Here is an 8,328-nt window from a genome sequence, read left to right as displayed (position 1 = left end):
TTGATTACTTTGCTATATGTTTAAACATATGTGTTGAGCTGTTTTAGCTGATATATTGTTTTAAATCAATCATAATTCAATTATTATTTTAATTAGTTAAGCTGCTCCACAATCTTTCCAAGTAACCACTGGCTACAGCAGAGATACCCCTTGCTGGGGCATCACGGTAGGTGTTGCGTCAAAGACTGTTTCTCTGTAGATGTCTTTCCTGCTACTTGCGATCTAATTGGAGACGAACAGCCAATCAGAATTGACCTTCTGATTCTACAGAAGTTGGTTTTGTGGCACACTTGTAACGCTGTGAAAATCTGAGCGAGCGTGTCTAGATTTGAGCGCGTAGAGAGAAGAGGTTGAGAGCGAGGGAGACATGACCGGAGCGCAGCAGCTTCTACCTGCGAGCATAGAAAGACATGCAAATACATTTATTGTGCACGAAATAGGTTTTTGTTTACTCAAACTGAATTATTTTTTGCGAGTGTTAATTTCTGTTCAAAATGCAATGTAATGCGCTTGCAAAATATAGTTCTCTGTGCTCAAAACATACAATTACTCGCTCAGGAATGTGACACATAACGGCATAATGATGGGGTAAGCAATGGAAGTTTGCTAACAGTCCTTTTTTTTAACACTTTTTGTCTTTTAATTTTTTTTTCTTCCTTTACATATTGAGCAAACTTACATCTGACTGAAGTCCTTTCTTTACCTTCTATCTTTCTTCACCTCCTTAAAGTGCCCATATTATGAAAAAATCACTTTTTCTGGGATTTGGGGTGTTATTTTGTGTCTCTGGTGCTTCCACACACATACAAACTTTGAAAAAAATCCATCCATGCTGTTCAGAGTGAGATACAGTTTCTGAATGTGTCCTGCCTTCAGTCTCTGGGTGAGCTGTTCAAAATCGGCACGGCTTGTGACGTCACAAGCCGAAACGAGCAGGCTAACCGCAACTGTCGGTACACGGTCCGTTCTGCCTGCACGATCCGTTCTGCACATGCGCAAAATGTTCGCGCATGCACGGTTGTACGAGGATTTACGACACTGCACGATCTGTTCCACGCTTCCGGTCGACAGCCAAGCTAACGTTAGTTTAGCTAACAGCTAATTCGGCTAACCGCTAGCTGATTGTAGCGGTCTGCCGTTAGCCTCCACAGGCAAGCTAACGTTAGTTTAGCTAACGGCTCATTCGGCTAACTGCTAGCTGAGACAGCATGTAATAACTTTAAAAGACCCTCAAAATAAAACTTGAAAATAAACGTTGACATATATAACAAACACCTAACATATATAACAGCTGTTAAGTCAGTTCAACTTTACTTGTGCTCATTTAAAATACAATCACTCAATACTTGTCTTTATTGTTATTACTGTGAAGTCTTAATTTAACTGTAGCCTGCTTTTCCCATTACGTTTGAGTTAACGTTATTTTAGACTGAATCTAGCTGTCAGCTAGCAGTTAGCCGAATTAGCTGTTAGCTAAACTAACGTTAGCTTCCCGGTGGAGGCTAGCCATAGGCTAGCATGGAACAGATCGTGCAGGTCGTATCCACAGTAAAACAGTATTATCTTGCGCATGCGCAGAACGGATCGTGCAGGCAGAACAGATCGTGTACCGACAGCAACCATTAGCTCGTAGCGTTAGCATGCTAACGCTATGGCTAACGCTAGCATGCTAACGCTAGCATGCTACCTCGTTCTCAATAGCAAAGCACTGCTACAACACACACAAGTTCACCATAATCTACAAAAGAACTACTTACATGTGCGCCCTCATTTAGAAGTCTCCCAGCTAATCCTGCCTTGTAACTGACCGAAGTTGTAGAAACAGCTGTCGGTACACGATCCATTCTGCCTGCACGATCCGTTCTGCACATGCGCAAAATGTTCGCGCATGCGCGGTTGTACGAGGATTTACGACACTGCACAATCTGTTCCACGCTTCCGGTCGACAGCCAAGCTAACGTTAGTTTAGCTACAGGTAATTCGGCTAACCGCTAGCTAATTGTAGCGGTCTGCCGTTAGCCTCCACAGGCAAGCTAACGTTAGTTTAGCTAACAGCTAATTCGGCTAACTGCTAGCTGAGACAGCATGTAATAACTTTAAAAGACCCTCAAAATAAAACTTGAAAATAAACGTTGACATATATAACAAACACCTAACATATATAACAGCTGTTACGTCAGTTCTACTTTACTTGTGCTCATTTAAAATACAATCACTCAATACTTGTCTTTATTGTTATTACTGTGAAGTCTTAATTTAGCTGTAGCCTGCCTTTCCCATTACGTTTGAGTTAACGTTATTTTAGACTGAATCTAGCTGTCAGCTAGCGGTTAGCCGAATTAGCTGTTAGCTAAACTAACGTTAGCTTCCCGGTGGAGGCTAGCCATAGGCTAGCGGGGAACAGATCGTGCAGGTCGTATCCTCGGTAAAACAGTATTATCTTGCGCATGTGCAGAACGGATCGTGCAGGCAGAACGGATCGTGTACCGACAACAGCCTTTCTTTTACTGTCTATGGAGCTAGCTAGCTGACATGATCTACATCTGAGTTACTGGGCATGTGCAGTGCAATCCAAAATAGTACAGAAGAAGAAGAAGAAAAGAGGTCTCACTCTGTAGCTAAAACAGAGACCAGCTGAAAAGAGGATCTGCAGCAGTGAGAGAGAGCACTGCAGTACAACACAAATATGGTGTTTTTTGAAAATTAAACCATGTAAACCTATTCTGGTACAACCTTAAAATACAATTATGAACCTGAAAATGAGCATAATATGGCTGCTTTAAGTCGTCCATCATGAGCAGAAGTGGGAAATCCAAAATGGCGCAAGAATGAGTGTGTCATTTTCAAACGGCCTGCTAACTCTGAACATCTGGTCCTACAGGGAGGAGGGGGACCCTGTCAATGGGAGCCCTTGTCCCCCCTGTCAACGCCACGAGAACAGCCCGCCACAAGGTGAACAAGGAGGCATGTGTGTGTTTTTCAATGTGTGTTTATGGACTGACGCTGTCTATACTGGAATGATGTTTAACAGGCATCGTTAAGACTCACACATTTGTGGAAGGAGCTACTGTAATTTGATTTTTCTTCAATCTGCCCTCAAAATAAGTGGCCAAATGTGTGTATCAGGTGTTCTTTCAGCTTGACAATATCCACCTTATTGTAAAAAAAACCCAAAAAACTTCTGTTTATTACTTGGATTACATTCATGAGACTACAATGAAAACAATGCTCTCAACCCTGCTTTTAAAGGGTAACACAGAGGTGCTAGGACTTCAAAACAGACAAAGGCAACTGAAAAGACTAAAATGATTTAATGATGTCTCAGGCCAAGCCCTTTTGTCAAACCACACACAAGTGTCAGCAATAAAAAGGCATTGAATTAATGAATCATCAAGGCACATCTGGCACAATAACCAAAAACAAGATCAGGACACACAGAGAAAGACTTCACAATTGATCGTAACAATGAGTAAAATGGAAAATAACACTGGAAACATTCATGACCTCATTCATAACGTCAGGGTTATTAATGTTGTTTTTAACCCTCCTCTTGAAATAAAAACTGCAACAGCCTCTCCACAACAAAATAATAATAACAATAATGAGTAAATAAATAAGTGTTTAATTGGTAGGACTTGTTTCATCGTGTACCCCATCTAAACCTTGATATCTTAATGGAACCTCCAGCAATTTAAGTTTCATTACAAAAAGCACATTTTGCCTTTAATGCTCTCTTAATTTTACTAACACAAACAGGATTGGGTAGAATTACATGTGATTGGGTTTCTGATCTGTAAGGTGGTTTTCCTTTATGTTGGGACACAAACATGCTCCTTTGTTAAAATGTGATGTTGACGTGGGTAATTGCACCAGATGCATGCTGTTGACTAATTAAATCGCTGCCCATTTATTACTGCCACCTGTGTGTGAACTGGTGTCTGTGACAACAAATTAGTCGACAACACTTACTGAATGATTTCAACGACTACTAACTAACTATATGACCTCCCGGCAACGCTAACTCAGTAATCTACAGTGAGTAATACAGCACCGTGTAGAAAAGACTTTTACGACAGGTGTGGTAAAAACACTACCGCTTTTGTCCAAAGGGGCCGCTAGAATCAACACAACTGAAAGTTACATTTATGGCGTTTTTCCATTACATGTTACCTGCTCGACTCGCCTCGACTCTACTCGCCTCGACTCGACGCACTGTGCGTCCGTTTTCCATTGCAGATATTAGTACCGCCTCAGCATGGCTGGTCGTCATAGCGGCGCCACAGTAAACTGCCGTGACCGCGACACACACACAGAACGTCGAAGGTGTGTTGTTGTTGCCACAGCCAGAAGACACATTTAGTTTCAAATGAAGCTGGAGGCAGCAAAAAAAAAAACAGCTGGCTAAACTATTTAAAAATGGCGGGTTTGTTCAGGACACCCCCGTCTGTCGCTTTCACATCACCTTTTGGTATCGGCTCAGCTCACTTGGAACCTCGACTGAGGTGGTACTAAAAAAAGTACCTGTTGGCAGGTACCAGGTTTTTTTTGTTTTTTTCGTAATGGAAAACCAAAAAAGGCAAGTAGAGTCGAGGCGAGTCGAGCAGGTACCATGTAATGGAAAAGCGCCAATAGTCACTTTAGAACACCCTGATTAAGGTTCTGAGACGTGTTGGCGAAATAATAGTCTCGCTTTGCCAGACCATCCACACGCTGCGGAGCGGAGGAGGGTCTGGCTAGTCCACACAGCATTCCGGTTTATTGGCATTTCTTTAAACCAATCACAAATCGTCATGGGCAGCGCTAAGCTCAGCACGGAGCCGCTGTTAAATAGTCATGCGAGAGAAAACTGAGATTGGACAGATAGTCTAGCTAGCTGTCTGGATTTACCCTGCAGAGATCTGAGGAGTTTAAAATTCCAACACAAAGAAAACGGAAGGTAACGAACATCGGCGAAAATACATGCATCCGGCGGAATTTCCTGTGGCACCGCAGCAATCCCGGAAGTGGAACGTCAAGGATATAGACTAGCGAACTAAAGAAGATTCTTCCAGTTAGTCAGCTAGTGTTGCTGATATGTTTATCATTTGGTCCTTTGTTACTTGAGCACAGCTAGTGAAGTACTGTCAGCACACTCCTTCATGTGAATTAGTGTCTGACATCAAGCATGCTGAACAAGACCATGGCCTGAACACTCTGTGTACTTAAATCATTTTTCCAGAGCTTTCAGGTGCCTATAGGATTAATTCTTTCACATTTTCATTTTATATACTTTGGATTCTGACAGTCCCAAATAGTAGTCAAAGGTTTATTTGAACACCTCAACTTCTTCTTCTTGTGTGTGGTTGTTAGACATGGAGATTGAAAAGAAAATATTTGAGGGTCACCATTATGTGAAACGGGACACTCCTCCTCGAACTAGGCTGATGAGATAATGTATTCTTTATCATTAAAAAAACAAGACTCAATCAATGTTACATCAAGAGAGGATAATAGATCCAGTCTTACATGGCCTTAATGAAAAAGCTTTATCCGAATTACAAATGTTGAAATATGACAGAATCAGGTCCTGGCCTCTGGGACACTTTTGTGAAGGAAACTGTAACTGTGAAAGTGAACGTGCACAATCCCCAAAACACTCACACTCAAGCCAATCCCACATTGACCAGTTGTGGGTAGAGGGAGTGTTAGCTTGGGAAAAGAGCTGCTGTCCATCGAGGGTGATTACGACTCTCGCAGCTGTCCCCACTCAGCACAGTCAGTCGAGCTCTGCTAATGTAGTCTGTGCAAAAACTCAGGAATACGTAGCTGTCTGTCCGCACCTCTCTGTTGTTAATGATGTTTGGAATCACACCACATTCTTTCTCAGACACAGAGACATAAACGGTAGTGACACATTATTAAATCAGATACTGTACTTTCCTAATGGCAGCTCAAGTGCGGAGAAGTTTGAGAGTGATGACTATATTGGGAAAATAAAGGTTCCACTTGAAATGCTCCTATGGGTTGTATTGTATATGGTATATGTTACCTCATTTGGATTATATAAGTTTCTCTTCCCTGTAATGTATATTTTTGTTGTGACTCTAGCAACGGCAATCTCGATCTGTCAACCACTTTGGTCCATGCTGATATATCTCAACAACTATTGGATTGATTGCCTTGCAATTTGGTACTGACATCCATGTTCCCCTCAGGATGAATTGTAGTTACTTTGGTGAACCCTGGACTTTTCGTCTAGCGCCATCCTCAGGTCATGCCCAATATTTGGTTTCACGACCAAATACCTACAAAACTAATCTAAGCATTCCCAGCAGCCTCAGCTGTACTGTGTGTTTCGTGCTAACCAGCGAATGGATGCTAGAGACTGTCCTCCCCTGAAAAACGCCACCATAAGTTGTTTGTTCAAGCATCAATTACGACGCATATTTACGTTTATAGTGGCGCTAATTTATGAAATGCTCCTATGGGTTGTATTGTATTAGAGGGTAGGAATTTACAACCTATATCGTCGTATGGTTTGGAGGACTAACTTGTTGGAGGTTGTTGGCATGCTAACTAATCTAATGTGATAAACATGGTAAACATTGTACCTGGTAAATCATCAACATGTTTGCATTGTCATCGTGAGCATGTTAGCATGCTGACATTAAGTTTAAAGCACCGCTTGTGCCTTAGTCCTGGTATATCTATGATTTCGTTCCACAATCGTTTTTAAATAGTTTTTTAATATGTGCTTTATTTTGTTGCAAATAACTGTCCTTTGTTTTTGTTCATTCCGTGAAATGAGCACGAACTGTTAACAGCGCATTGCGTGGTGGTGGCACGGAATGTGTGAAAATTCCGTGTGGCCACCACGGAAAACAATGCCAAAGTAAAGTCAATGAGAAGATGACGTAGCATTAAGAGCGACTATGGTAGCGAGTAGTATGAAAGCCTGAAAATCTACGTAAAAAGGTTGGTTGGGATGGCTGATGGGTCAAACACAGGACTTTCACCCAGGAGACTGGGGATTGTGTCCCGCGTGTTACATTTCCTAAACCAAACTGTCGCTTTCTTGTTTTACTAAATGCAACCGTCCTGTTCTTCTTTTACTAAACTCAACTGTCCCGTTCTTCTTTTTCTAAACTCAACCGTTCCGTTGTCCCATTTCCCGTTATTGTTTTCCTAAACCCAACCGTCCCGTTGTCCCGCCACAACCTTTTCCTTAACTTAAGGGGCCATGTTCATTTCATGGAATTCTTCCGTCGGCCCATAATGGAATTTTCGGCGATTCTGTTAAACTGCCACAGATTTTGAGTTAAGGGGCCGTGTTCATTTCACGAAATTCTGTGAGATCAGGTTGATCTGCAATATAAATTGTGAAATGTCATGTCAGAACCTTCTTGAAAAACATCTAGAGGTTTTTGTGAACATTTGTGGCAGATAGAGACACAGACAGCTGTTGACCAACGCACAGAGGAGGTTTCATTCTGTAAAAAAATACTAAAATAAAATGAGCCTTAGGGTTTGTAATTTAACTTTTGTCCACTGTTTTCAGCAGTGTGGAACAGCTTTTTTTCACTTCAACATCACAAAGTGTAGTCAGCTGAACATATTGAAGAGGCAATGAGTTTTTGTGTCAGTCGTGTGGGTGTTCAACAGCTGAATCATTTACAGAAATCAAGTGATTTTACTTGATGTGTGAATGTGGAGGAAAACAAAGCCAGACAGCACTGTGCTGAGAAGCCACAAGACTTTATGCTCATCATTATGCCAGTAAAGATACCAGATTTACCAAAATGTTGAATAGATTCTGACTCTCACATCCTCCTCCTCTTCCTCTCGAGTGCCTCCCACTCCTTCATCCTGTATCTGTTTGTGGCAAACAGCCCTTGGATTTCCTTTCTTTGCCCCTTGAAAAGCGAGCTTTGGTGTGGGCGGTTGAGACATGTCTCTTTCTCTTTGTGCATGCTGTAAATATTTTCTCCAATCAAAGAGTCAAACTTCAGAGCTCGGTCTAATCTCTGAGACACACATCAAAGAACAGGATGAAGCAGATGAGTTTAGTGAGAGAGAGAGAGAGAGAGAGAGAGAGAGAGAGAGAGATTACACCATATTGCATGACATTTGTCTGCAGTGCCTCAAAGCGAGACTGTGACTTTTGAAAGATGAAATAACACAGTTTGTTGCTCGTACAAATGAAAAAGCTAAATTCATAAGTACCACTACACCATTACTTTAAGCAGGTCGTCAGGTCGCCTAATGATTGTCTTTAAAGCAACTGACTCAGAGTCTTAGGAAATGAAATTAAGCAATGTAATGTGTCACAATGTGCATTTTGTCATTATC

At 41.6% G+C, this 8,328-nt stretch overlaps 1 long non-coding RNA gene across 1 annotated transcript; it reads left to right on the top strand.

The window, feature by feature from the left end:
- The first annotated feature begins 627 nt into the window (after window positions 1-627).
- LOC118496147 lies at window positions 628-3,169 on the top strand. Its single transcript, XR_004898632.1, has 2 exons — window positions 628-729; window positions 2,785-3,169. It is a non-coding gene; the product is annotated as an uncharacterized LOC118496147 (long non-coding RNA).
- Window positions 3,170-8,328: the final 5,159 nt, after the last annotated feature.

The sequence above is a fragment of the Sander lucioperca genome, chromosome 10 (genome assembly GCF_008315115.2).
Source record: "Sander lucioperca isolate FBNREF2018 chromosome 10, SLUC_FBN_1.2, whole genome shotgun sequence".
NCBI classification, from domain to species: Eukaryota; Metazoa; Chordata; class Actinopteri; order Perciformes; family Percidae; genus Sander; species Sander lucioperca.
Note: the sequence above shows the minus strand (reverse complement) of the source record. Positions and strands in the feature narration are given on the sequence as shown.